Here is a 7,065-nt window from a genome sequence, read left to right as displayed (position 1 = left end):
AAGAAAAACACAGCTATGAACACCAGTGAATATTCACTTGGGATCACGTGTTTTTTCTCATTTTCTACGTGTGCCGTTCAAAATTTCGCGGCACACTTAGGAAGATCTCGCCGCTGAGAATCACGGTTCTAAACACTAGCTGATAACCAGCCGTACGTGTTAAGAAACGCACGGCTCGTAGGGTTTGGGAGCTCGCAGAACAACCGCAAGAAACCAGTCAAAATTTTGGTATGTACAGCACCAAAGGTCTCTACGATCTGCGATCTTCTACGGTGCCGAACACACGCGAGTAAAGGTAGGTCTCACGCACTGGTTTACTCAAATTTTACCACACTGATCAGCAGTGAATTTTCGCTAGGCTGCTACAATCACTGATAAGGATGACGTCAATGCGACTTAATGAGTCTCAAATATGAACTTTTTTCCACCGAAAAATTAAATTCTAAAACATTTTTTTTTTGATGTATTAGAAAAATAAATAAATACCTTTGACGTATTTGTTGGTAAAAATTATTTCCTATTTAGTGTAAATGGGTATTAAAATGACTAAAAGGCAGCATTCTGCCCGAAGCAGGAACGTCTTATGTAAACAATGCACGCGCCATTCAGCCAGTGATTGACGCCGCGTGCTGTGACGGCACGTGTTAAAGGCAGTCATCTTTTACAGAGATATTAGCTCGTAATTCTCTGTGAAACAGATTGAAATTTTACCCGTAGACAGTCCGTAGTAGCAAGTACGGCGTGTTGTGAGCCAGGCTTTAGACCACTTCTCCTTTGTATTCCACCGTGTTTATTTTACCCGTAGACTGTCCGTAGTAGCAAGTACGGCGTGTTGTAAGCTAGGCTTTAGACCACTGTTCCTTTGTAATCCACCGTGTTTATTTTACCCGTAGACTGTCCGTAGTAGCAAGTACGGCGTGTTGTAAGCTAGGCTTTAGATCACTGCTCCTTTGTATTCCACAGTGTTTATTTTACCCGTAGACTGTCCGTAGTAGCAAGTACGGCGTGTTGTAAGCTAGGCTTTAGATCACTGCTCCTTTGTATTCCACAGTGTTTATGGCCATTGTTCTTGAGAAACGTCGCCCAAATAAATAAGTAGCTGTTTTTCCATAAGTATGTGTTATAGTTTATTGTTCTTGAGAAGTTCACAAAGTTAATCTAGATCGATGTACTGGCACAATCCAATGTGATGAGACATTAAGGAATTAACGACACAGTCGAATTGATTATAACAACACTGACTGTATCAATCATACATAGCTCTTGCGTATACCCAAAGCAAATATTCTTTCAATAAACCCAACTCCTTTGTCTACTTCACCTGAATAGAATTCATTCTTTCTGTGGAGAACGCTAGATCGGAGACGGTCCTGCACATTTTAGAACATATGACGTCATATGTGGGTTAGGGTTAGGGTAAGGGCTAGGACCTGCAGATTTCGTCAAATTCTTTAGATGTAAACAAGCCTAGCCCTTACTCTAACCATAGAACTAGAATACTAACGGGAACGCCCACCGTGTGACGTCACTACCTTATGTGACGGCGGGCCTCTGACGCTGATATCGGGCACAGCTTACTTCCGGTTTCTGCTCGCACTAACAAAATGCCTGGCGCGAATTGTGTTTTGTTCGGATGTTCCGCCTGCAATAAAAGAAATCGGGGTTGATCATTCTATCGCTTACCCAAAAACAACATAGAGTGGAGAGAGAATCATTACGTATCATACAGTCTACCAGATCAGACCCGATAAATGACAAGACCTTGACAATATGTTCAAGACACGTTGAGCCGGATTATTTCGTTGAAAAAGTAAGTGAAAACTCAAATCAAAAGAAATTAATTATGTAGATTCTAGTTGGCAGTCCACCCTGACAACCTACAATGAAGTTAAGTTAAACCCATACTAGCTGAATGTCTGTATTTTCATGTTTGCCCGTTAGATTTTACCCTTTCTCTCATCAAAGTTGTATGCATATAGGTTTGTTTACATTAGTGCCGTGGCTAGGCCTAGTCAACTTGCAATTTGTTATGAAATTGACGAATACTACACCCGATGAGTGTGTGACAGCATGACGATTCTCTCTCAACAATCTTCTTTTACTTTAATTTTATGAATTACTAATTATTATTTTTTTTTAAAGGTCAAAGTTTTAACTGAGCAGCTCCATAAAAATTAAAATTGTATATTTATTTATGACTGACCTTGACCTGTCAAATCCTTTTACTTTTAAATTCCGAAATAATCTTGTTCCCGGTATGAATAATCAACAAGCATGGAAAAAAAATTAATTATATCTGAACCTTTTGTTTTGTATGTAGGAACCTTTTTATTTTGATTTTATGAATATTTCAGATGTTTACAAAAATTCTGGGTCCACATATCGAAGATTAAAAGAAGGGTTAGGGAGACTATCAACCTTAATTCTTCTACAGAAAAGCGTAACAACAAAGAAATTGAATCCAAGGAAGTCACCGGTAACTTAAATTTCTGTTAACTTAATTATGAATATGAACATTCGATGTTTCCTTATAAAAGATCAGTATATGAACATTTAATTCATCAATATTAAACAGACATTATGCAAGAGCTAAATCTGTCAATTGCAGGTCTTTCTTTAGGCCTGGAATGTTATCTAAATTATTAATTAGACATTAATTAACTTATCCAGACCATAATCAACGCTCGATGGCATCGCTAGCCTGTGATATATACTGAATTAGAGCCCAGTCTGCTACTTCTGATTAAATCAAAAAATCGATAATCGAGACCATGTTTTTTTTTTATCGTACCGACTATAGTAATGCTGATCGAGGCTAGGCCCAAAATTTAATCATTAAATACTTGGTTCAGGGTGGATGAATTTGACTGAAATTTTCAGCAAATTCCCTTTACATTATCTATTTTTTAACTATTATAATGAGAACTGCTAGCTCTTTCTGTAATCTCCCATAATTTTATTTATAAATACTTGTATGAATATCCGATTCTTCTTTATATTTACTTTTGTAATTTTTTCGATTTTATTCAGAAACCGAGAAAATTATGAATACATGTATCAGAATCCAATTCTTCTTGTTTTAATTGAATTTTATGAATTTGTCTATTTTATTCAGAGTCCAAGGAAAACCGAGGAAACTCAATGTTTACATATGAACGAAGTAACCTTTCAGATGTTGCAGAAATCATTTTTATGTCAAATGTCTGCTTTGTGGCTATGTCAGTCTTCAAGTGATTATATCTATCTGTTTAAAACTGAAGATAAAAGTGTAACATACCATTTAACCATTGACAAGGACTTGAATTGTGAAGTACAATATAATAATTTTTGTTTCCTGTTCAAATTAAAGTTACATCTATAGATTTACTTATAAGAACTGTTGAGAATATGAAGATATGTGGGGGCATAACATCAAAACATTTACAGTCTTATTCTCAATGTCAGACTACAACTGTAAGATATATCAGACAGGTTGATATTTTCATGAACACAAATAAGTCAACATAGAAATTACGAAAGCTGTGTACTTGCTTCTGTATGTAATAGTTTTGTTGAGGACACTCAAAAAGAAATTTGTTTAAGTTGTCGACAGATTAACAGAGATTTACAGAGAAAGTAAATAGTAATAATAATAGTTTATTTCACATATATGGCTACATAGCACATTGCATATTCAGATTTTGATTGACAATATATAATTCAAAGAATCAATATTTACATACTTGTAAATGTAATTTACAATTCAAAAATAGCTTAGCAATAATATATAGTTGCCATATAAACGAGCAAACAGTGATATAATATAATCATGTGGTATGAATTTGATTAAAATGTAGATTTCACTCCATTTTGATTTATTTCTTCCAACTAACTCGACTCCACATAGATTTGAGGTCAAATGAGAAGTTATAGAGTTAAACTGTGATCAGTGATGTCAGGTATTTTATTTACAGCACTTTGCTGCAAGCATTTCACACAATGAAAGTAACAAAAACACAGATTATACAGATAATTTCATACAACAAAATAGAAAGTGTATAATTAAACTAAACATTTCCTGGCTCTATTGGAATTAATATCAATATTGGAAGTATAAAAATATAAATGTGATTGAATCTAGGATTAAATCTAGAACTTAATCAGCAGTGTTCTACAGATTTTGTATTTCTTGTTATTACTGTATTGTAGTTAATAAGTAATGAAAAGAAAACAAGGCCCCAAGTTCACAAAGCATTCTCAGTCTTAAGTTAAGGTTTTACTCAAAATTGTTTGTCTTATTTTAACTCAAATATAGCACTTTACTAACTATTGTTGTTTTAATGTAAATATATCAATAAGAAACTGTGCAAAGTTTTGTGTTTCTGGATCAAAGATATTTCTCAAAAACAGTGATTGAAGGTTGAGCAAATTCTTAAGTCTGGGAATGCTTTGTGAACTTGGGGCCAGGTTGATAATAGTAAACAAAATATATCGAGACGCAATGAAATAGCACCTCTGAGATGACGTGGCATAACTTTGCACCTTCCACAAAACCTAGCTTTTTAAAAGCTGCATTATATACCCCACGTGTGTACCAGAAAAATCAACATACTGATTCTGTTGGGTTTAATTTTTTTGATTGAGAATTGTTCGGGGTGCGTTTACGCAATCTTCAAAACATTCTCACATGTTATCATCGTAATATGATGTTGTTACATCCTTAATTGCAAGATTAAAGCAAATCTTTAAAACAAAATTGAGCTGAAAAGTACTAAGTAGGGCGTTAAACCTGGATTCATTTCAAACAAGATTTACATTCATCCATTTATAAAAGTGATGTATTATTTTTATTGCATCTCAGTATAAAATATTAACAATGATAACAAAATTTATATAAATTTTATACAGGTGCACAACTTGTAATGTGTGAGCTTTATAAATGTATTAAATTATTCTTAAATATACATTATGTAAGATTTTGATAAAGAGCTAGCCATTCTTGCTATAATAGTTCGAAGATAAAAAATGTAAAATGACTAATTTGAAAATTTCATTCAAATTACTCTATTGCGAGCGAAGATATTAGCCTTTGAAGGCTATTTTAGAATATTTCAATTAATTGATGATACAAATTTCATCTTAACACACCTTATATAAACAATTCAACATAATGCTTTGAAACGTCTAACGTAAACCTTTTCAAATGAAACTTCGATTTAAAAATATTTTCGAACCCTCTGGACAAGTAAAATAGGATGTAATGGATAATTTACACAACAGGTGGGACACTTAAACATCTAGTACTTAGATAGAGATATTATTTATTTTCTGGAGCTTTCAAGCCAGCAAGAGTGTTATTGTCCCTTTAAAGTAAATATTATACAAAATAAAAGAAACTGTTCCAAAGCAATTTGGGATCACGTGGCTAAGTGGGTAAGACGCTGGCTCGCTAGCCTGGAGGTCGGGTGTTCGATCCCTGCATTGGCCGAGATTTTCCGGCGTGGTTCCCCCTTTTCAGTGATGCAGTACGGAGGGCCTGACAAGGACAGCTGTCTAATCCTTCGGATGATACGAAAACCCGAGGTCACCTGTATACATTGGAATGCACGTAAAAGATCCCGTGGCAGTTGGAATTCGATATAAGAATAGGTGATAGAGCCGCTGCCCGGGCAAAATTTCCCTTAAATCACACCTTATGGCGTATGCCCGTCTTCATTAGCCCAGCATAGGAGCAGAACAGTAGGACGTTAAACCCCATTTCATTTCATTTCCAAAGCAATTTGATCGTTTGAGAAGAAAAAAAATATATAGACATGGTCGAGACTATAATGAGTTTCATAACTTGCCCATTTGCTACGAACACTATGTGACTATATGCATGTATGTTGTATATGTAGAAAACTTACGGATGCTACTGGAACGACAGGTTGAGATGTCTCAAACAAATCTTTAGCAAAGAAAAGCTGTAGTAAAGAATACACATTTTTTTTTTTATAAACAATATTTTTATTCAAGATGTCTGAATGGGATTGGGGAACAGGCTTAGCCTATGTAAAACCCCTTGTTATAAACAAGAAAAGGGCACTGGGAAACCAGCCAAAACTGGCACGGACATGCCAAAGGCTAACAACAATATACACAAAACAATAAATAAAAAAAATAAAATGTGAATGTCATCATAATTTATTAATAATAATTTTATAATATGTAGTAGAAAATGATACACAAACGTGTGTTCGGATAATTTAATGTCCGAAAATAAATGGTTTATACTCCCGATGGTATGTTATATAACTAATTTAAAAAAAACTCATTAAAATTATGAATAACTTACATCTATTACACCGTCAAGTTCTTGAAATTCCAGGACGTCGTACGCTTCTGCCATGTTGACATACGGCCGGAAGTTACTTGTGCCTTATTGACTTCGCGCATGCGATGTACAACATAATTATGTCATCACCGTTATACGTCACCGAGTGGGCGTTCCCGTTAGTGTTCTAGTTCTATGCTCTAACCCACAATTCATATATGACGTCATAATATGTGCACGATCGTCTCCTCTTTCTGGATCGTCAAATGGTTAGCACGTGCGCGCTGTATCATAAGGGTTGTCATTGAGTTAACTGGCGTGGTTTCGATTCCCCGGTTGTACTTGACAAGGAGTATAGGGTCGCCTGTCCAACCTCGTGGGTGCTAAATTCCGGAGCCTAGTGTCACGAACCTTATATCTGCAATTTTGCAAATCACATAAGAGTTGTTGCTTAACTTAGCCAAGTTCCACGACAATGCCTTCAAAACTTTTAAGTCCATAACTCCACTCACACCTACATAGACCCAAGCGAATTATTAAAATAAAATTGAACCTGGTTTGTGTCGAGAGGACATTAACCCTCCCCCTCTCATTCTGTGTCTCTCTGTCTGTCTGTCTGTGTCTCTCCCTCTCTCTCTCTCTCTCTCTCCACACCTTTTCGACACATACAATAGTGACAAGTCTTCTGGGATTTCTTTCTGTATATCCATAGAATTCCACTCAAGCGTGTATTTAGTTTCTTCAACTAACACAATATCATTGTTATTTCATTC

General features: G+C 35.3%; 2 long non-coding RNA genes across 2 annotated transcripts; one reads left to right on the top strand and one right to left on the bottom strand.

Moving 5' to 3' along the window:
- Nucleotides 1–1,491: 1,491 nt before the first annotated feature.
- Nucleotides 1,492–6,477, bottom strand: LOC126812253 (uncharacterized). The gene is made up of 3 exons (XR_007675872.2): nt 6,314–6,477; nt 5,886–5,942; nt 1,492–1,642 (listed from the first exon to the last, which is right to left on the bottom strand). It is a non-coding gene; the product is annotated as an uncharacterized LOC126812253 (long non-coding RNA).
- On the top strand, nt 1,579–5,015 carry LOC126812251 (uncharacterized). The gene is made up of 3 exons (XR_007675870.2): nt 1,579–1,810; nt 2,355–2,476; nt 3,116–5,015. It is a non-coding gene; the product is annotated as an uncharacterized LOC126812251 (long non-coding RNA).
- Nucleotides 6,478–7,065: the final 588 nt, after the last annotated feature.

This window comes from Patella vulgata, chromosome 2 (genome assembly GCF_932274485.2).
Source record: "Patella vulgata chromosome 2, xgPatVulg1.2, whole genome shotgun sequence".
Classification (NCBI taxonomy): Eukaryota; Metazoa; Mollusca; class Gastropoda; family Patellidae; genus Patella; species Patella vulgata.
The sequence above is the reverse complement of the archived record's forward strand: the minus strand, read 5'-3'. Positions and strand labels throughout refer to the sequence as shown.